Raw genomic sequence first — 23,971 nt, forward strand, 5'->3', positions numbered from 1 at the left:
TTGTCGTGCTTTTTTTGTTTACTAAAATACAAATGTTTTTTTTCTAAAGCACGTTCACATTGAAAATGTATGTTTATAAAATATATTGCGCTCATAAAGAGCAATTTGGTATCGAAAAAGAAGCTTCTCCCGAAGAAAATGCCTGCCTTTATTGATGCAAAGTCTACGTTCTAAAGAAAGTTATGCCCCTGAGTTGAGCAATATGTCAAATGTATTTTTTAAATAAATTCAACATTTTCAGATCACAAATACCACAAATACCACAAAAGGATTTTTGTAGGTAAAGTCAACGTTCAGCTTTTAAATTCGTACTTTAGGATGAACGTTCAAGCCATTCAGAACTTTCATGGTTTAATGGAGTGCAAACGAAGCCCAGTGAGTCGGTAAAGAGTACAGAATATAAAAGAACCCATGTTTGTTTAATGGATTTCTAAAAACTACTCCGATTCTTGCCAATTCTTTGGCAGCTTTCGATTAATAAGAACATCTCATTTTAAGGGGTCTAAACAGTTTTTCTTCAACAGTTTTTGCAATCTAAGGCCCTGATTACGAATACAGAAGTTATTTAGCGCACCTGATAAATAATACCACAGAGTGCGTTATTTATCAGGTGCTATAAATAGCAACTATTACAGGTTTATGGGAACCGATATGCGGATGTTGGTGTTTAGCGCACCAAAATCCGCATGATAAGGTAAGTACTGTGCGCTTTTCCCCTGTTAAATTTCGACAGGTTTGACCTGCCGGTATTTAACGAGCCTTGGGGTATTTAACTCATCCCATAATTATCGGACGCGTTAAATACCTTTTAACTTGTCATTCCAACCCGTGCAAAAACAGAGGTTCACACACGGGTCAGAATACACAAACCACATCATAACTAGGCCATAAACCATTACTCGTTGTCTTGGCCTTTATAATGTGAAAAATCATGCCTGTTTCCAAGTCCTATTGGATTACCTTTGGGTATGTTTGCACAAAATGTAGAAACATTTTAAATATATACAATGAAATAGCTCTGACTATGTCTGATTTGCCAGTGATTAAAAACAATTGAATATTTCTTGAAACTACTTTTCTTAATTTCACAAATTATTCCAATAACCTTCCTTTGGCTTTCTGGTCTGTCATGATGGATTCAAAAATCTGAAAAGTGAGTCAGAGTTGGGTCCCTGCTCTACTTTTGTGACTGTTTGTCCTTGCGGCAGGATGCCGTGGAACACATTTTATCTCTATTACGTTAGGTCTCTGTCCTGGCAAATAAAGAGCCAGGATTTGTAATTGGGTGTGTTTCCCTGATGTGTCATATCACAAGCTTTTCTGCATCACACATCTGCCATTGGTGTGCTTCATAATGTGATTGGACGTCTGTCGTGTGTGTTTCTGTAGGAGTATGGGGTTTTTAAAAGTTGGGTGCATGGCTCACAGCAGTTATGGGCTTTCTTGCAGATCCAACATCTGTTCCAGCTTGTTGTAGTGTTTGGTTTGCTGAGAGTGTTTGAGACACTCATGGGTATCTCAGGCCATCATTATGTGGTGTGTAAGTTGTGTGCTGGACTTGTTTCATGGAAAGAGATTTTTAATTTGTTGAGGAACCCTCTTCTCTTTTGTCCACTTTCTCCTTGTTCCTTTTGTCAGTTTTCTCCTTGTAATTTTCTTCAGAGAGCGTAAGTTTATTTCTAGGCAGGTAAGAGATGGAAGATTTTACATTTTGGCTTCTTTTTGAGACTAACTGCTGCCAGTTGGCAAGGGAGTTAGGTTAGGTTCTGCAAAGTCTAGGTTCTGTTGTGTGGTGTTAGAGTTTATTGCGTGTCGTTTTACAGTGCGCTGAGTGTTGAATTGCTTTCTTTAATCATATATAATGCTGTCCCTTAATGCTTACGTGAGAGTTTGTCAGGGGTTTTTAGAGTTGTGATCTGTCTAGTGTTGTGGTTGATTACAATGGTGTTCTTTTTAGGTCGAGTGTAAGCGTTCAACCTTGTGTATACCTTTAGTATACTTCTTATGTCCTAAAGGGAATTCATTTGTTGGTTGCAGTGTCCTTTAAAAATTCTTGTTCGCTAGTGGTAATTTCTGCCTTTTCCTCTCCTGTTTCTGTTTCAGAGCTGTGACCAACTACTGTATTATTCCACTTTGGTTTCTTCACCTGTTCCTGTGACAGGCTACATTAGCATTTATTTGGTGCTCCCTCTTCACTGTGGGTGCTTTAGGCTAGTAGCTGCCCGCGTTTTATTGCAGTATTCTGTTCCTCCCACCTCCTCCTATGTCGCTGACATTTGTTTTGGCTTTATTCCAGTACTGTCCTCACCTCTGGCTCCTAAAATAGGCTTATTTTACAGAAGAAACACCTGGTCGTTTAACTTACTTCTTGCAAAAGCCACAGTTTGCCCTTTTTGGTATAATGTAGCTAAACCTAGAAGCAATAACATGAAACTTGCTTAGCCTCACATCTGGAGTCTCTCCTCCAGGTCTCTCCCTGCCAGCACTCAGGACATCGCACACAGAGCATTGCTTATCTCCTTTGTTGGGGCCATAAATATTTTCAGTCTGCACTGCTATTGTTAACTTCATTAGAGCTTTGTTGAAATGAGAGACAAGAACACTTGCAAGACTTCATTCTGTTAAAATAAAATATTTTTCCAGCCTTATTTTCCATCATCTCTCCTCAAGGGCTTGTGATTTCTGATGTCAGTAGCCGCCATTAACCACCAAAACATGACAGGAAAAGACAAAAGTATGAGACAGGGTTGACAAATTTATGTGGCAAGAAAAGTCCAGTTATGAATTTACAATGCCAATAGCTGTAACTCAAGAAAATGAGAGACCTATTGCATTGCAAATGCGTGTTTATGTCTGACTTGGCAGCTCTGTTACCAGTTCTTTAAAATATATATTGAGTTTTCTTTGGCTCCACGCAGAGGAGTATTTCATGATATGGACTTTCTAGTGTACCATCCAGGAAGTGCTTCCATTGGAATGCATGTTGGGCTATTTTATATCAGAAAAATACATTGTCATTACACTACTTGTCACATTCAGTTCATCATTTGACCGAGTACACATTTTTGCTACTCTTTTCTAAGCATTTTCAGTGTGAACAGGGCAGGTTGTCATGTGATAAATAGCATTTATACTTGTAGCACATGTAATCAACATTGATAAATGCCTGTGTTTACATGCATTGACACATTAAAGCCAGACTTATCGGCTTCTGCACTGTTTGTGCTTCCTTTATTTGGCTGTTCTGTGTTGAAATGAGATGGTTTGTCAGTGTGTTCTATTGTATGGAGTGCTGTGGCTGATGTGATTTGTGTTGAGTTGTTGAATGAGGTATTCTGGTTATGTTAATTGCTGCTGGAAGAGCATGACTTTGCGGTTGATACGGTCCATGATGCTTTGTTGTTTGTGTGAGGGCTTTATGTTGGTGTTTTTCAAGTGCTACACTTCATTCTGATGTTATGTAATTTGTAGGATAGAAGGAATTGGATGCCTACTGATCTTAGGCGTTATGGATTTGTGTAATGCTCTAGGTGAACACCATGTTGCCATCCAGAGTATCCTTTGCATTTTGTTAGTTGTGTTTCTGTTTTTATGTTGCCTCTAGAATTTTCTGGCATGCTTGCAGTATTCAGTGTGTTTAGTGTTGCAGGCGAGCTACATGTTGCCACGTGGTCTATGGTGGTGTGTTGGTTGCCTGCAAGTATCACCGTGATTTGTCAGAAGTGTTCTGCTTTGAAAGTGGGGCTAGATGTGGAGGCATGGAATTCCTTTCATAATTTCACAGATTGACCCATTTCATATGCATGCGATTTAATGTTGTACATTTTATTTATCTGTGTTAAAGTTTTAATGATTAGCAGATACACTCTGCAAACTCTTTAACGTGACTGATGCATTCTGCTTAGTGGTACTGGAGAACAATATGTTGCCATATGTATGAATCTTGATGATGTCCTGGTTGCATAAGAGTATTAGTATCGTTTTGGGTTTCTTGAGTGTTCTGTTGTGGTAGTTATTTGAGATGGGCCATCGGTGAATGCAAATGTCTTCTTGTTTGAGGTGCTCTGGTTATGTGCACTGCTGGTTATGTTTAGTACTGTTGAGGAGAATCTCTAGGGAAACATCTGTGTGGATTTTGGTGCTCTGTTGGTTGCATGTGTGTTTTATTATGGTGATTCTATTGTGTTCTGATGCAGTGTTCTGCTTTGTGTACGGCTCTTTAAAAGTAAACCCATGTCATCTGTTTGGCCCTTGATAATGTTTTAGTTGTAGGCCAAGTGTTTTGTTTCCTAATAAATAAACTTTTGCTACACGGTTCTCAAGTTACTTACAGTAACACGTCTCAGACTGCGTGCTTCCCATTAAATAGACATCCAGTTATAAGCCAACAGGATGGCTTTTCCATTTTCACTTGGTTTTTTTAAATGATTAATTAGATCTATGTTTTCTTAAATGGTTTCATTCTCTCGCTGTACCCTGTTTTTGGCTCGTAAAATAGGCGATTTTTCCTTGCTGTGACTTGTGTAATTCTTGCCCAGACTAGCTTTTGTCTTTATAACCATGGCTGTTTTTCTCTCTAACCTTGTCCAGTTGTACTCCCACCTCCACGCCCCTTTTCTCTGTATCTGTTTATCTCTCTGTCTTTCTCTGAAGGTTTATGCCTGTCCTTTCTGACTAGGTTCCTTCTCACCTCAGTTACTGAGTTCTCTCTGCAACCCCCTCTTGACCAGCTTCTCTGTGCTACCCTGCATTGACCGGGGATCCCCAACCGCCCATAATGACCAGAGATCCCTCTGGTCTTCAGTCAGACATTTCTCTGCTTTCCTTCTGCCCCTGATGTCCATTTTCTCTCTGAGCCTTTTGTCTGTTTTCCCTCCCCCCCCCTCCTGTACATTTGCCTGTTTATCTCTCAGCCCTGACTGTTTTTGAGTATCGGCCATATGCAGATTCAGGGTGACTCACAATAATGATGGCCTGAAACCCACAATGCCCTGCACAGTTGATGCTTCAGAATGCTCTTTTCTCCATTTAATTCAGAAGCTTGCATTAGGCTGGGAGCTAAGAAATTAAAATAGGATCCAAGTTTCTTCATAACAGATAGTTTTGAACGTCGAAACTCGTTCATTACAATCTGTACACATCTGATATGTTAAATATATATGCCTTTTATAGTCATTTCAAGCATGAACAAAAGACCTTTTAATTTTTGTCAGAAGTGTCACAGATGGTATGTTAAGTAGATCTGCACTGTGGCTTGTGTCTCCCCACTGTGACGCTTGTTTCACTCAATGGCATCAGGACCAGAAAGTGTTGCAGTCTCCTCTTTGAGGGTGCAGTAAAGCCCTGCATTCAGTACTTAATTTGAGATGGTGGTGGCCCATGGGGGCCACCAGTACTCATTTTTGGGGACCGCGCTTATTTTTCCTCATTAGATTTTTAATTGAGATCAAAAGATGGAAAAACAAGCACCAGTGAAAGGAGGAGAAAGGGAAAGACAGTGAAATTGTCTCAAAGGGAGAAAACAGAACACCGTAAACGAGAGATAAAGGGACAGAGTGTGCCTTGTAGTGGATTAAAGAGGCATGAGATGGATTCAAAACTACGCATTTGGTTTACCAACATTTAATATCATCGGCCCCTTGCTTCTGAGCAAAGCTTTGTGCACCGCCAATCATTCTATTCTAAACTAAGAGCTGCCTGCTCCCAAGTAGAAACCTTGGACATGGAAGAAACAGTCTGCCCACACTTACCAGGTTGTTTATTCTGATGATGATACCACCAGTTACCTGGCCTACATGGGGTTAGTGTCTCTCTAGACAATAGGCTTCCTTGCTCAGTTATGGGAATGATGTCTTCTCAGGAAGAAATCCTGAAGGGCGGATTAGGGTTTATCAGGCTATGCTCCAACGTATCTTAGGTAGGAACCACATATATTACGCATAGTGACAGTATATCTTATTGAACCATTTCCTGCCTCTGTTTGTCTTTGTGTATGTGTGAGACTAATGTAACTGAGAGAAAAGGATGAGATCTGATACACCACGATTTCCCTGAGAAGTAATTCTTGTCATGCGCCCAGTTGCCACAAATCATCCCTGCTCTTGGCGGAGGTGAGGAACTGCAAGTTGGCCGGAAACAGATTAGGTTGTCACATGGTGATGGTTTAGACTCAATTCCCCACAATTCAGGTGATACTTCTGCCCGAATCCGGCAGCCTCATTAGTATAATGAGAGCCGACGCGACATGGCGCTGCCAACATTTGGTCAGCCACTGATTTTCAGATGCTCCTAAATATCTCTGTCTCACTACGTAATAAAGGCACCTTAATACTGTAGAGGGAGACATCCATGGTATTGATGATTTCCTCCATTGCTAGGTAGGTAGTACCTATCCAACACTGTAGTTTGAACTTAAAAGGATGTTACCCCATTTGGTGCCCTTATCGCTGAATAGGTATATCCACCATGGCGAACCCACAACGGATAGCAATTGCAGTAAACATGAAACCTCCTATTGCTGCTCATTTACTAGCAAATGGCCTTACAGCCCATTGGGGCGGAAGGGGGTCCTGTAACATTTGTACTTGAGGCTCATCCAGCCTACAGAACAGAAATATTCTATTCTTGGGCCACCTTTCCAGCAGTTGATGGGAACACTAATACATTTCATCACTACACACCTGCTAACATACCTGCACAATACAGCGCATATGCATATTTAGAGATACCTCTGTCTTATCAAGACCATAATAACTGTCTTGATGGCACCATACCACACACAATACTACATGCTAGGTTAGGTGATGCTCTGAGCAATGATGGTCCTACCTGGCCTTTATTGCCCACATATACACCGCATCCTGGTGCAGCAACCTTGGTGATAGCTGAAGTGTGTCACTTGTACGTTGAGCTTACAGCAGTATGCAGGCTTTTAGTACAGTTTGTAATGCAGATTCTAAACACTAACCCAGCATGTGCTGCCCCAGCGCAACCACATGCATTTACACCAGACATTAATCCTGTGACTGTACATTCGATCATGGGTAGAGTATCCTCCAAACGGGAGGAAATTCCATTTTGGTAAGCTAAAAAAATAAACACGCTGGAAGCAGTCTTTCCCAATACGGGACCTCAGGATAAACATAGAATACTTACTGTGTGCTTGCCATTTGGGATGGTTCCCACAATAGATAACTGCAACACTTGGGGCATGGTATATGCCATGCTCTATACTACTGCACACGGTACACTGACACTTGCCAATCTTCCAGGCATGTTAAAACAGATTCAAGATGAATACGGGGGCAATTTTGCCACTGTGTCTTCAATAATAAGTAACCTTAAAGGGGAAGCAGTAGCACTAGCAGTGCGCATGCGTCTGCGGGATGTTCCTGCAGGACCAAGAGCGCAAGCTGCCAAAGATTATCACTGAGACGTACCTACCAAACCACATTTACAGGGTAAATCCAATAAGGATTCTACTAAGCAAGCACCGGAGGGTTCTAAAAAACGCTGGGATAAACAAAAACAAACGCCTAGAAATGGGGCAAATCTCCGCATTCGGAGACCCCTCAAAATTGCTAAAATCTTAGAAATAGAGATAATACAAAAACACCTGATAGATATTAATATACTGACACACGCCAGTCTCGTTCCCTTTAGGACTCACCTGATAAACGCAGTTAGAGAGGTGGGTGGTCAGAGCAACGAACATGTGAAACTGAGACAGGACTCCACGCTCGTCAGAAGTTTCTGCTAGAAAAAGAAGAGAAACTTCACCAACAAAAACCCCAATTCAAAAAGAAAAAAGTGGCAGCGATTTTTATACGAAATGCCGCTCAGCATGAGAGCCTTACTGAAGAACAGGAAGTGGGCACTGGTGCTGCTAGACAGCGTGGCAGAGGTCACAGTAGTTCGCCAGAATCTTCAAGAGCATGTGGAGGTGAAAGCAACTGATGACTTCTTACAAGTCAAGACTGTGGACTTGTGCGTCTCCATACCCGATAGGGTGTATAAACTAAAATTACAATTAGAAGGGGACATTGAGCGCCCAATGGATGCCAGCTTATGGGATCACGTTGTTACCATTTATATTTTACTGGCTGAAAAGGATTGGCCACCAGAAGTTGTCTGTAATCTCCCATATGAGGAAGAGGTAATTGAACCCTCTTTCTCACCCCCTGTTCCCAGAGAGCTCAGGGCAGCTTATGCCATTGATTGGGCATTGGCGTAGGCACCTGCGCTATATTGCAACCACGTAGGGTGGGATAAAGATTCCCCCCTACCATATAATACCAATCAGATCCCAATCTCAACCCCAGTATCCAAAAAAGCATGAAGCCAGAGCACCTGTGAGGGAAATCCTCACACAGCTAGAGTACCAGGGCATAATTTAACCCTGTGTCTCACCAATGAACAATCCATTATTCCCCGTAGACAAACCGGACCATTCATATAGAATAGTCTTAGACTGCAGACATTTAAATAGTCACACACGCACATTTGCAATACAAAATGCACACAGCACTGTAGTCATTAACAATATAGTGCGCAAAAAATACAAAACAACCCTGGATATTTCCAACAGGTTTTTCTGCCATAATATAGCACCTCAAAGTAGGGACTTAGCAATTTTTTTCAGAGAGGCTAAAGCACTAAAAATTGTTATCTCCCACAAGGGTCCAAAAACAGTCCAGGATTGTTTTTTCAGTTTGTGTTACTTCAATTTTACACGACATCGACCCTGAAGCATTGTCCTCCGTAGATGACATCTACCTTACGGATGATGATCTCATACAACATGTAAGACAGGTAGCCCGCATTGTTGCAGGATTTGCCGAGCTAAGCTAGAAATTCAATTAAAAATAAAATAAAAAAATACCCTTCCTTTGTGTTCTGTTTTTGGGATACGAATGATCAGATGAAGCCATTAAAAAATGTACACAACCACCAAACACTATCAAAAAGCTTCAGTAACTGTTGGGCTTTTTAAACTTTGGCAGAACATACATTCCTGACTATGCAGAATGTATTAAACCATTATACGACTTAATACATCCAGACTTTTCAAACAGATATTGGAGAGTCTAACACACACGCACTCTCAGAGCTTTGCATCAAGACATTCTTGCAGCTAAACACTTACACACAAGAGACAACAAACCACATTTGGTCATCTGAGTTAGTGCTGGTGCCACTGGTTTCGCCTATGCAACATTCAATGAAGGTGATACCATCCCTATAGCATACAAATCACACATGTTTTCCACAGCTAAACAACGCTTTGCTCTCACAGAAAAAAACTGACAGCTGTTCAGATGGCTGTCATTAAAGAGAGACCTCTGGCCCTGGGGAAGTGCATCATTGTCATTTCTCTGATCCAGGCCCTTGAGGCCATCACTAAAGCCTGCGTTCCTAACGCTATGCCACTACATCCATGTTGGATTCAATGGGCCACCTCACCTCTCTGACTGCCACTGATGTCGATTATGTTTTTGACCCAAAATTACAAACATTCCTACTGTATGAACTTGAATATCCAGTTCCAACAAACACATTACCTATTGAACTATATCAAATAATACTGTACACTGATGGCTCAGCTCAGCTTGCAGTAGGCACTAAACATCAATACTCCGCCACTTGTGAGGTTGCGAGTGGCTACTTGAAAGATGGTGAATTCCATCCACAACACACTTACATTCAGACCTTAGGGGACTGCACTGCACAGTTAGCAGAGCTCAAAGCTCTGGTGATGGCACTGGAACACACAGATCCAAAACCGTTAAAATTAATCATCTGTGATTCATACTACTGTGTTCTGTCCTTCAATGAATATCTGCATTACTGGCACCAAAATGGGTTCAGAGATTCAAAAAGCAACACCATTAAACACACTCCTGTGGGAGAAAGTAGTGGATCTGAAGGAAATGCTACCCAGTGCTTAATTTGTCAATAAAAACATGCCAGTGCCCAAAGCCCTTCTCTTAAACATGCGGCTGTTGCAATTAAATGTACAAACATGGAATACTGAGGCAACGTAATTCCGAAGATAATCCTGATAAATATACAGACCACCTATTCCTTAGGAAATATCTAAAAAGGAGAGCAGAAGCTAAAAAAAAAAGTATAGTACAGCCAAAGTCAGATAACTTTCTTATATCTAATAAATGAGAGTTGATATTGCATTCTGTTTGCTTGACTCCCAGCACCCATCAGGTGCACTTCCCTTTAGTGGGATGAGTGGTTGTAAAACGCTGCTTTTCCGAATCTGTAAGTGATGTGCCACCCAAAGTGGAGGCCCTACCCAATATCACCAGTGGACATCCCAAAAAATGCTTGCAGTACAGAAACCGTGGTTAAAAAGTGCCCTGATCATAAATGAGTCCCTCCAGAAGTTTGCAAGAGTATGGTGGACGACTACTCCCAGTCTCTACTTAGAATCCATCCTTGTTCTTTGGGAACTTAGGCAGTTGGAGATGAACTGATTTGCCCATACCATAAACACAGTTTGGCTCAATTGATAATTTGGTACATCCGTCCAGGTAATGATTGGTGAGGAGTACTTGTGTGTAAGTACTGGATTTCCCTTTGCTCTGTCCAGACAGAAATTGACTGATATTGTAAACTACTGTAGAAGGAAAAACAAGCTTACCATCAGAAATTATCTATAGAGACATTCTTTTTTATTGTCTGTAATATAAAATCACATATTCTGCAGTTGAAAGGGACCTAGTATTTTTTTATGTGGTTCTTTACTGGTGTGCAGTGTGAAATGAGACTTCTTATTAGATTAATAATTTTAAAAAATACCCTTCAGTCATAAAACCAAGAAAAAGCGATTGCTTGCAATTTTCTCTCATCAGAGATCTGGGGTGTTCAGGATCTTACATTGTTTTTGTTTTCTTTAGTAGATCTATTGCTCCTCTCTCCTGCAGATCGCTTTCAGGAAGAACTTTGAACAACTGAATTGTTAACTTAAGGGCAGTTTGTTAAACCCTTTTCAGCTAATGTTTGGCATGTCCTGAACTTCGTGGTTACTGCAACTTGCCCCCTTCATTTATTATAATCATGGGTGAGGGAATGTGTGTGTGTTTGTGTGAGAAGAGGCAAACCTCACACGAATTCTTTAGAATATATTTCGAAGTGCAGCACTTTTTGACCACAGAATCATTGTGCTTTACATGAATCTGCTCCTCTTTAGGGTAGAGAGCGCAAGCGCTCTGGTCCCTGTTGTAATCTCTCTGTGAGCTTTTAACCACACCCATGTCATGCCCATCAGTTACGTTGGTTCGTGGGCTTACCTTTTAAAATTCAATTGATTTAATTTGTGAAAAGCATGCATACCTCATGCCTTTTCCGGTGTTTAGCCCTCCTCGAGAACACCTGCAAACTACTGAAAACATACGAGGCTTCATGTTTTCCGCGTGGCTTCTGGACTACTTTTTTTTAATTTCCTACACAGCGCGATCTCGCTGGGCTATAGTCGAACGCTTTGCATGACATCGACCCTGTTACATACATAATTGTATAACTGCTGATACGTTTGACTGCAAGCAAACTTCTGTTTCCTTTTGTGTGCTCCGCTTTAAATTGGCTCGCTTATGTAAAACTGTATTACTTTTCATTTTCAATTTATGTGGCAAGAAAAGCCCGGTTAGGACTTTACAACGCAAATAGCTCTAAGTAGAACAAGTGCAAGACCCATTGCATTGCAAATGCTTGTTATTTAATGTGTACGCTCAGAATTATTGTGTCTGAAAACCTATAAAAATGTGTGTCTTTGCAGGATGTGAGAGACTTTTATGGAAACTTGCTTCTGAGCTCCCACAAATCGCAGGTGCAAGGCAATATATCAAACCCTACGTAGCACAATACATCAAAAGCTTGGGAAACCAGGCATAGCCTGTTATATTGTTTTCATATCAACCAACCTTAGCGCAATAAATCAAGAAATCTGTAATCTCACAAAATCCTGAGACCTTGTCCAACAGCGCATAATGCATCACTTTCATAATGAGCATGATGTCTTATAATTCATCGCAGCGGCAGTCACACCGCTGCAATAATCCATCCTTATCGCCAGATCAGTGATGCTGTAATATGTTAAGATTGTATTATTATTATTGGCCAAATTGCTACATATGAAGGAATCTGATGGAACGCCTCGGATCAGTTAAACCATAGTTGTGGCTTTAAAGAGAGCCACCACTTGCTCTAACCATGCTTTTGGTGATTGTTAGTACCGGCAGTGTGTGCTTCTACACTGCGTTGCCTCTGTCAGTAGAAAACCAGAATGCACCCACAAAAGATGCACACCAGTGTAATTGCCAAAAGGAAATACCGAGGATAGTACCCTGAACAAATATTCTGAAAGGGTGCCACACTGCGCAAGGCCCTGTAAAAAGTACTAATGTCTGTAAATATTCATGAAAAGGCCACAACAGTCATCACAGAAGCAAATATTGATGATTAGACCCTATTTTTCCTGCCGCCCTTGGGTCTGATGAAACTACATCAGTTGAAAGTTAGAATGAGTATCATGAAAAAAACGAAGTAGCAATACACAACCATTTACAGCACCGCATTATCCCTTCAGCTTTCCTGAAAAAAATCCCATCCCACGTCTTTGGCGCAAAGTATAAGAATTGCATCATAAAATTAGACAGAAACAATGCCGTGCGAAGAGGAAGCCTAGAGAGGCAAAGAAGTATCTATGGAAGGGCTTGGAGTATGGAAAATATTTCCACTCACCAGTCACTTTATTCAAATATCAGCCAGTTCTGACAACCTACTTTAGGTATTTGGTAGATCATGAAACTAGCTCTCAGGCACCGTGAGGCAGTTCCTGGAGACCATGGAGTTCTCAAACCTGAAGTGGTGTACCCAGAGTAATAGGAATTTTGAGGTCCAGTTGAGATTGCATTAGAGAAACCAAGATGTGACTGGGAGGATAAGGTTTTGATGTGTAATTGGGACAGTACTTTACAACATGTTTAATTCACTCCATAGTTGCAAACATTTACAGTTTTAGGCAAATCTATTATCAGGCAACAAAACTTAAACTGTACAAGCAATAAACTAACCTACATCGTATAAAAGCAAGCCAAGAAAAAACAAGTTCTGATGGATATTTCTAACTGCAGGCTCTTCACCTTTAAAATATCACCAGACTGGATGCAGAGAATTCTTACACGATACTCTTGGTCACAAGCAAGTGGTAGTGGTGCTGTTTGGCTCTGAATTGACTGTGTACTGCCCCAGCAGTGACGGAGTGGACCTGCACACCAATATCAATACCTTTCTTTTGGAACCCTTCAGCGTGGGTGAGCAACTCGGCCCCCACCTATGTCCATCCTCTGACAACTACTAAAACCTTTCACAGTGTGCTAGGCAGCAAAGTCGCTGTCGTAAAGGGTTTAAGCCATGATCAGACTGCAGGATGCAGGTGTCAGTCACCGATCCGCATAACGTATGTCAGTGGTGCTTGGGCTCTGAGATCGACTCTTAGTTATGCAACAAGTGTGCCCTCATGCATCCAAAGCCAATTTGGGATTGAGAGGTGAAACTCTGTTCCTGAATACAAGAAGAGTTTGTTGTCAAAGCATAGGTCATCCTCCCACTCCAAACTGTGGGCATTTCATGGTCTGCTTTCAAGGTCACTCCTATGAAAAATCACTTCTTGGTTGAAATCTTCTGGTAAGTTTGTGTCGAAGTCTCAACCAGTGGCCTGAACTCCCTGGGCCATCGTCATCTTCAGGTCTTTGGTACGATGAGATTACAGCTTCCTTTGGCATTTCTTTGCACCCCAGGAAGCCACAGTGGTCGTCAGTTGGACTTATGCTGTTTGGTGTTGTCCGGCAGAACCTGCTACCGGGCTCTTACTGACTCCAGCACTGACAGGTCTACAATGGTTCCTTTCAGTCTGGCACTAACCTCACTAATGATCCAGAAAAGATGCCGATCTCTGATCCTTAAACATCATCTCCCCGATCGAAATTTATGTTGCTGTATGAGATTATAAAAGCTCAGCCAGTGATATAAAGAATAATTTCATTACAGCACATCTGCCCTGATCCTGGAACCAGCAAAGGATTCACATTGTCTTTAGTAGTTATCCAGACCCTGTGCAAGAAGCACCCAGGGTCCCTCGAGAAAATGATAATAAGAAAGGGGGCAGGAAGCCCCCTCTCATTATACTGGGGATTCATTCATGGACTGTAAAATGTTCGTCTTTTGACAGCCAAACGCATCCTGTCTTGTGGGCCACTATATCGATACTCCATGAGAACTAGTAAAACGTAGTCACATACCTACTGTCCAACATGAAGAAGTTATTTGCTGATCTCCTTTGATTACTACAGATAGATCCTGAAGTGCGGCTTGGACTTCATGGGCACCATGGCCCGATCCATGCCCAAGTTGTTGCACTGCCCTGTTATGCTGAGAAAAGTTCCACTTCCCTTTAAGTGGTGGGCAGCCTTTTGAAGAGAAGGCTGACTTTTGGAATGCTTCAAGAAGAGCGCCATTACTGCTTACTCATTGTGCTTAGCCTCTTCAGTGAAACAGTTCATCAGCAGTACAGAACATTTTGAGGCTGTTCCAGTGCTAAGCAGGTCCATCGGAAACCACCTTCTCAACTGGTTCTGGAGAGGCTTACCTTGTTTCTGATTTGAACAAGGATCCCTTTCTGCATGTGGTGGTTTTGTGCCTTCTGTTGGAGCCAGATAGCAGACAAGAGGCATCATTGGTACCTGACGAAACCGTGACTCCAGTACCAAGGAAGTCTTTTGGCTTGGATTCAGATCTTGAAGAACATCTTCAGTACATGATGAGACTTTCAGGACTCTGCCCAAATATCATCCTTGCTCCAACACAGGGGTTATCCTTCTTTGAAGAGGTGCTAGACATGACCCTCATGATGGCTTTTCCCTCTACTCAGCAGATTGAGGATAATTGGGGGATGTCTGTGGCTCGGACACTAATCATTTTCTGCATGTTTTATGTCTGTTGGGCCTGATGGCCTTGTCCACTGTGTTGGTGGTAGATAGCGGACAAGAGCCTTAAGTGATGTCTGAGAAAACCGTGACTCCAATAACAAGGAAGACTTATGACGTGGATTCAGATCTTCAGGTCAGTCCATCAGGAACTATATTGGTGGATGAACCTCTCCTTTGGTCAGGTTGTCCCTTCAACCCCCCACGGACATGGTCATCCGTGGTCATGGGTGCCTCCTCACTGACCTGAGATTGCCATCTGGGTAACATGATGGAGTAAGGCCTCTGGTCCACGTAAGACTAGTACCTGCACATAAAGAGCTACACATTGTCCGCCTTACCTTAAAGGCTTCTCTCCCTTCCACCTCCGAGAAGACCATTCAGATCATGTTAGAAAACTACCATCATCCATTATATATACAGGGTGGGTTTGGAGTTACAGACCCTGTATTGACAGGTGATTTGCCTGTGCAGGTGGGCATAGCAATGGGGAATTTTTCCCACAGCAGCTCACTTGCAGGATTCCTCAACAGCAGAGCTGATGCTCTGAGACATCTCTCACTGGAGGACAAGTGGTAATAGTACCCGGAAGAGAAAATGTGATATTCTGCAGATCAAGGTGTATCTTTTGCGGCAGCTCAAAACAGCAGGTTTCCTCGGTTTTGTGCATTAAACTTCACTTTAGTGGTTCCTTGGGAGATATCTTCAGGTTCAGCTGGTCTTGGGGCTTGCTGTACACATTTCCACAGATGATGCTTCAATTAACGGCCTTGGGAAGGAGCAGAAGGATTGAGCATAGCTGATTCTTATCACTCCATATTAGGCAAGAACGATCTGTTAATGCCAGTTTGTGGGTGCTCAGCAGTCGGCCACTTCTTTCCCTCCCACGCAAGGTGGACCTGCTTTCAAGGCAGGAGGTCCAGATTCTGGAGATGGAGCGGGTCAGCTAGAGTCCTTTCGTCTTTCAGCTAAATTTGCAGTTGTCATCTTTGCTGCTAGAAAACCAGCTCCGAAATTTCTTCATGTTGAACACTGGAACACATTTCTTCAGTGGTGCTAGTCAGAAGGCCTGAATTCTTTTCAGTCCTGCCTTCCTGACTTTATACAATTCAGTCATTCTCTTTCCCAGTAAGATCTGGCAGTGATGATAGTTTAAGGCTATTTATCTATCTTACCACCATGTTTAGGTGTCTTTCATTGCTTCATGATTTACTAAGCCTTAGCCAAGAAAGACCCTTCAAAACGCATTTGTGTCCACTCCTATATGGGCGAGAATGCTTTCAGAGGAGTTGACATTTCAAAGATTTCCTTCTTTGTTAATCTTACCTTTCCTTTAAAGGATTCGGGGGGGGGGGGAGACAGGAACTGCTGTCAAAGTAAAAGGGCGGCACCACATAAATCTCCATGATGTCACATCCGCGGAGGCTACTGAGTTTTGTTAGAATCGTGATGCCAGTGTGGGACAGCCATTTCAACTTTTCCAGACCTAGTCTGACTCCTGGAGTAGATTGAAGAGGTGAAGAAACTGCAGGTAGAGAATCCACCAGAAACATTGTCACTGAAGGGAAGTAACTAATTTTGCTTGCACGGAGAAATACACAGTATTAAAGAAACTGTCCACCAGTGTAAGAACGTACTTTACCTGCGAGCGCACTTTTATGATTTTCTTTAAGAATTGAGTCCATGATGTATGTTCATGTTGCTTAATTTGGTTTTACACTGACTCTCCATCATAATTTTTTTAATGTCTGCATGCATCAAACACAGTTTTGCCAGACGATGACTGAGTTGTATTGAAAACTGCACAATAGTTTAGCGAAAATGTTTTTTTTCAAGATGCAAAGTTTTTTTACACGCATTTTATTATGAAAGTTTATAGCAATCCTAAATTCAGGCTTCTCCAAGTTTATATATATATATATATATATATATATATCAACATCAGGGTACATTCAGCAAAAATGTAACAATATTTGCACTGGAACCAACGTCAGTAATGCAAGCTGTGCTCACAGCTCGCAGCGTTTCCTTATAACGCTTATTCCCTAAATGTAAATGTTTTTGTGTAAGTGAAATACATATGCAAGTATGAACAACTTCTACATATAGATACAAATCTTTATTTAGTGGTAGACAATCTTCTGCGCAGATCCATACTCTGGTATTGAAAAGTGACAACAAAAGGGTTTATGTTGCAGGTGTTTGGGCATACTTGTCCAGTAGACAAAATAAACATGAAAACTTAAGTCCTTGACCCCAAACAATATGTTTAGGGCAATAGGAATTTTACACCCCTGGTGGATGGGTAGTGCAGAATGTTAACTTTCTCAGGACTATTATTGGGTGGCTAATCTGTAGTGATTAGCAGTGACGCAGATTAGTTCACTTCCATTCTTCACTTTTCTGTACACTTCAGTGTGACATCCTTCATAGGATTGGTATGCCAAGACGTGGGTTCCGTGCACACTGTGCCACTGGAACCAAGCTATACCTGGGTAATGAGTCCCTGTCCTGGGTTAATTGATTCTGGGTCGTAGAGGACGTTGCCAAGCAGTTCGAGCTGGACTTTTGCAATTAGAGCTGGGGTAAGATTGATTCGCTTATGGCTGGCCCCAAACTAAGGGGGCATGGTTTTCAAAATAACGGTGGACAGGGATGAGCCTGAGTCCGTACCAGTGACTAAGACGAGCATTCCATTCACCCACTTTTTGTACAGTTTTGAATGGCTAATCCAGTCCTGTATTTTGCTTTGCCTTATGGTACTTCAGATTGTGTAATGGAATCAATGGTATTACAAGTACCAACATACACGGTCAGTAACTTGCTCTGGATGAACCACTCACACACACAAGCTGGAAAACGTGTGAGCTAACATCTTTGGGTCATTTTTGAAAGAAAAAGATATATAGAAATATGTTCAAAATAAATGTGGGAGGGCATTTATCCCCCCCCCCCCCCCCTCCACACACACACAGTCTCTCTCTCGCTCATATATATATATATATATATATATATATATATATATATATATATGGGCTCATTAGTCATATATTCACCAGGATTGTAACTTTGCCTAACCCCCAAAAGTTTACCTAAAGCAAGGATTTGCCAGTATTCCATCTTTGCTTCTTCCTGTCCTCACCAACCATAAATGGCTGACGTAGGTTTTCTGAATTCCCATACTGGTCAGCTATCTTGAGGCAGCACTAGGTTAGCAAAAAACGAGTGCTAAAGACCAGAACACCAGTTATTTTGATGCTTATAATATTTACTTTCTTATAGTCTCTGAGATACATAGTATTTAATAGACGGCGTACTCCTGAGTTTAACCCAGCAAGCAATGAATTGTAACCATCAGTATTAAAACTCAGCGTCCAGATGTATGAACTTTCCTGAATGACTGTATTACTGCTATATATTTTAATTTGTGCTTGTGGAATCCTAAATGTGAGTGACAATCGCATATTATAAGAAAGTTGACGGCTGTATAGTGCTACACAAATCAGGCTGCGGAGCAGTGTATTGCAGTACTTGGCAATAGGGCTGTGGAATGACTTTAGATGCAGCACAGAGAGTTAAGACAGGATGCGTGTATGCTTAGCATCCCATCCACAAGCCAACATCTGGAAACCACAGGGAATACAATTCTCCAACTTTCAATAAAAACATTCTTGGACATACCTTCATGATTCTCCGTACACATTACATAAAAATACTAAGCAAACATCAGAATGCCACATAACGTCTTTATTAACAGAACCAACAAATTACCAAAACAAAATAATAAACTTCACTGGAGAGACGAAATAGTGCCAACTCCACCCACCAAAACCAATGTGTACCCACATCAAAATGATATACTGAGGACAAAAACACAAGTAAATGCTGATTTAAATAATAAAAAAACCTCCATACCAGGTTCATGTTGTGAAAAAGTAGTTCTTGAAATTTGTTTCCTTCTATTCTCAATGCTCATTCTAGGCCTTTTCCGAAATGCTCCAAGATCACCACTATCTGCACCTGATCCTACCTACCTGACAGGATCCCCTGACCCGTCCGTTGTCTCTTCCATTCTCTCACTTCCATTGTGACACACCATGACCAGACTCAAATTCCAAATAGTACCTTCATCTGTTTTTTTACTGCATTCAAAAACACCCTAATTACTCTGTTATGCTAAATTTTGACAATTTCAGTGTCCGTTGGCACACCTCAGCCAGTCTCCCACAACCACACTGATCCTTTACATGCTTCCTCCTGTATAGTCTAACTTTAGCCATTTTAACACAGTCTGGGGCGTGGCCAAGATGGCGGCCGGAGCGGACGCTTGAGAAAAGAGCTCCGCTCGCGGCCCTCCTTCTTGCCGAATATCCTGGTCCCTGGTTCCCGGTCGGCCATAAAATGCTGAGGCTACCCCCCCAGTGCCGGGGGCAGCCCTCAAGGACACAAAAGTAGCTGCGGATGGCCCCGTGATCAACTGCTGGATTCGAGGAAGCAAGACGCGCCTGGTGCTGTGGATCGGGAGGTGAGGCGGCCCTCCCGCGGCCGGCGAGACGTGAGCACGGCGGTCGGGTCGCCCCGTTCGGCTTCCCCGTGGGATCGCCGGGGGGGTCGAGGGCTGTTGGGCCTGGACTGCGGTGGGCCCTGGGAGCGGGCCTGCTGGCTGGGGCGCGGCCTGGGGGACGCCGCGGCTTCCGGTTCGGCCGCGCTCCATCGGAGCAACAAGAAACACGTGGGGCGCGCGGCAGTGAGCGAGCCCCCCCTGATATGGCTTAGCATCCCTACAGCTCCACGTGGCCCCCTACCAAGAACTGGTAGCAGCGTCGTGCGGTGACGCTGCGGCGGGAGCACTGGGCGGTGTTTCCTTGCGGGGTCGGGCCTTGGACGTGTCGGCGCCAGGAACGGGTGTCTGGCTCGCCCTGGCACTCCGCCCTTGATCTGTGGAGGCGGCCGGCGGACGCGTGCCCGGGTGGAGTGGGGGCCCCGGCGTGCCTTTGGTGGAGTGTACCGGACCGGCTGGGGGGACCTTCGGCCTCTCCTCCCGTGCAGAGCACTGGGCCAGCGACCACGACCCTCAAGCACCAGCACCCAGCACAGAAGATAAAAAAGTAGGAAGCAGAGGCGGAGGAACGGGAAAGAAAGGAAGAAGGAAAAAATTTACAAAAAATAAAATAAAAATACATAAATAAAAAAGAGAGGAGGAGCCAATAAAATCAGAATAAAGGAAAAAAGAAATAAAAAAGAGAAGAAAAAAAAAGAATGAAAAAAACAAAAACAGGAAGAAGATAAAGAAATTGAAGCAAGTAGATTGTGAGCGCTGGCACAGAATAAATTAAACGCACATAAAACAACCACGTTGGGTCACCAAAGTATCAAGCCACAAGCAAATAAGTGAAAAACCCAACGCACCTGTACCAGGCCAGTGGCATTCAGCTCTCTGCCTTGCAACGAGGAGGGCCTCAGTCAACAAATTAACATACTAACTCCTAATATCCCTGAAAATAAGCAACCACGCCTGGACCACTGATAACGCTAAAATCACCCACTTTGACGTGCGTGGCTCTGCTTCGCCCCACCAGTACACATAGCTGATTTCACACGGCCTAATTCTCCCCGGTCGCATAGTGGTCACAATGGTCAAGCCTAAGCATTCCAAAACAGGGACTTCTGCGGAGGGAGATACCCCCCCCTCCATGGGCCAACTGGACATGCAAAAGGCAACGCAACTTCAACTGAACGAGACGCTACGCGCACACTCCCAGCAATTTGATAAAATTATGCAGGCAATTATGGAAACCAAAACTTCGCTAGAAGGGAAAATTGATGCCGCAGTGCTGGAGGTCTCCCTACTCCGAGCTGACTACCGCAAACTGTCTGACAGAGTGCATAATGCTGAACTGTCGCTAGAAACGGTTCACCCGGAAATGAAAGACATGAAAAGCAAATTCAAACAGATGGAAACTGAGTTGGCACAGCTACAACGCCGAGCTGAAGAAGCAGAGGGGCGCTCAAGACGTAACAATATCAGATTCATTGGCATCCCAGAACGATTGGAACTACCCAAAGCCGAGGATTTCTTAGAAAACTGGCTGAAAGAAATAATGAAAACTCAGGATGCCACAAAATCACCAATGATAGAGAGAGCCCACAGAATACCGGGCAGACCCCCTCGGCCTGGAGCGCCACCCCGACCCATGATAGCTAGATTTCTTAACCACAGAGAAAGAGATTCTGTTCTTCAACACTTTAGATCTTCCAGTCAAATCAGCTTGGAAAATAATAACATATCTGCATACCCGGACTATACGCTGGAAGTACAACGTAGAAGAGCAACCTTTGTAAAGATCAAACAAATCTTGCGACAAAATAATATAACTTATTCTCTCATGTTCCCAGCCCGCCTGCGTATCACCACAGATGAGAAAACGCTCATATTCCCTACCCCAGAGGATGCATGGACTTGGATTCACGCTAAAGGTTTGATCAGCCCGCCAACGGAAAAGACAACAACTGAGGACTGGATAACACCCAGCTCCAGGAGGAAAAAAAAACAAAGCAAGACCACATTGCGCCCAACGAAATCGCAAATGGAATCAGAGCAAGCTCAAATATTAAGGGAAACTAGCTCCTTCACTCGACCACAATCCAAAACCCGAAGTGACACAGATGCTACAGACAGCGGATCCCCAGGAGGGGAATCAAGTGCATCCTCCTCCTTCCTACTGGCCCTGACCTTACACCGCGCGTTGCGGATGATCTCTAGACCTCGTGAGGGAATATGAACTGCGCCACAGACACGAGTCCGGCGTTGGGACACGCGACCTTCCGCCCTTATGCGGCCTGGAGCGGTGCTTGGTGGTTTCTTTGGGATGGGAACTGGCCGCTAGCTTCCTTGACTGGGACTAACAGGGTAACCAAAGCGGTTGTACTTACAATTTGGACCGAGCAGGGACAAAATTATCCTGGAGACGGGTCGGTTCCCGCCCGGCTATACCAAAACCACGCTCTCCGACTACCAAGTCACTCCCGAATGGAACTTAACTTCGCAGTTTGCAGTTTAGGCACCAGTTGTGCCATTATGTTTATCTCCGGGCTTTACCCGAAATATCCTTTTGCCTACTATTTTTTTTGCTCTCATTTTTATTATTCTCTTATGATAATGTTGTTTTGTAGGACTGGGGGGGCTGGCGGGCGGGCGCTGGTGGCGGAGGGGAGACGTGGGTGGGCAGCGCGCACTAGACTAACAGCAGTCTCTGGACGCGTCACGGGATTGAGCCAACTGTACAAAAAAATAGGTGTGCAACAACCTAACTTAACATGACAAAAAAGGAACCAACATATAATATAATGACGTGGAATGTTAAGGGTATGGCGGGCATAAGAAAGCGCAATAGGATACACGCGCACCTAAAGCGTCACAATATTCATATAGCCATTCTCCAAGAAACGCACATTACCCCTGTAGATATTCCCTGGTTGGAAAGAAAGTGGGGCGGGCAGGTCCACGGATCGGGAAATTCATCATACGCAAGAGGGGTTTTGATATGGATAGCCCCGGGGGTCCCGTACACTGTGCGGCGCGGCGTTTCTGACTTAGAGGGCAGATACATACATTTAACAGGCCACTTAGATGGGGAACCAGTAACACTGAACGGACTGTACGTCCCGAACGTCGGACAAAGTGAATTCCTACACAAAACAATCTCACACTTCTCAAACGACCTACCCTCTACATGTATCTGGGGCGGGGATATGAACTGCGTTCCACATATAGATACGGATAGATCACACCCCCCCATAGCAGCCTCCCAAGCAATCAAAAATTCGCAGATGCTGCGTCAATGGATGGTAGACCACCGTCTCATAGATACCTGGAGGCATATACACCCCCATGATCGCGAATACTCATACTACTCCCCAGTACACCTCCTCCACACTCGCATAGACCTTATCCTCATCTCCCAAGACATCACCCACAAGATCACTAGCGCTGATTACACCGCTAGGGTAATCTCAGATCACTCCCCTCTCATCGCTCATTTCAGATGGGGCAGCCCGCGCACATGCATCCCAACTTGGCGCCTCCAGTCCCGATTGCTACAAGACCCCCCTTTCCGAGATGAATTAGCCATACACATATCCTCTTACTTCATCCAAAACAAGGGGACAACGGGCTCTAGATCAACAGAATGGGACGCACATAAGGCAGTCATACGAGGAACATGCATCTCAGCAACAGTCGGCGCGCGTCAAACACTAGCACGTGAGCTTAGTAACTTAGAAAAGGAAGTACATTCTTTCGAGAAAGACTTCGCCAGGGGCGAGATTACACACACAGAACTAGCTGGAAAGCGCGCACAATGGCACGAAGCTGATAGACGACTAGGTCTGTTTGATCATCGACACTACATAGCTCGTAACCACGCAGAGGGTGACAGATCGGGTAAATTACTGTCATGGCTCATACACAATGGTGGCCGGAAATCCCCCATAGGAGCCATCCGATTAGAAACAGGACTAATAGTAAATGCACAGGCCGATATCAACCTAGCCTTTAAGGAGTATTACAGCACACTATACAAAGCTCCCGTCCCCCCACCCGAAACATCACTGAGCGAGTTTTTTACTGATATCGAGCTGAAACAACTAACGACCGCTCAGGTTGCAGACCTGGAAAGACCAATTGATATTAATGAGATACAGCAGGCCCTAAAACAATTGCCGCATGGCAAAGCACCAGGCAACGATGGACTGCCTATTGAATACTATAGCATGTTCCCGACTCAAACACTAACCCCATATCTAGAGATGCTGACGGAGGCGCTAGAGCGTGGACAACTACCCGACACATGCCGTGAAGCGCTGATAGCAGTGCTACCTAAGCCGGGGAGAGACCCATTGGATGTACGTTCATATAGACCACTATCACTACTGAACACAGACTGTAAGCTACTCGGTAAACTGCTAGCCAACCG

The 23,971-nt window shown here is 43.5% G+C and overlaps 1 protein-coding gene across 3 annotated transcripts in view; it reads left to right on the plus strand.

Moving 5' to 3' along the window:
* Nucleotides 1–23,971, plus strand: part of RPTOR (regulatory associated protein of MTOR complex 1) — a 1,432,785-nt gene that overhangs the window by 1,223,761 nt on the left and 185,053 nt on the right. The window lies entirely within an intron of this gene.

This window comes from Pleurodeles waltl, chromosome 7, assembly GCF_031143425.1.
Source record: "Pleurodeles waltl isolate 20211129_DDA chromosome 7, aPleWal1.hap1.20221129, whole genome shotgun sequence".
NCBI classification, from domain to species: domain Eukaryota; kingdom Metazoa; phylum Chordata; class Amphibia; order Caudata; family Salamandridae; genus Pleurodeles; species Pleurodeles waltl.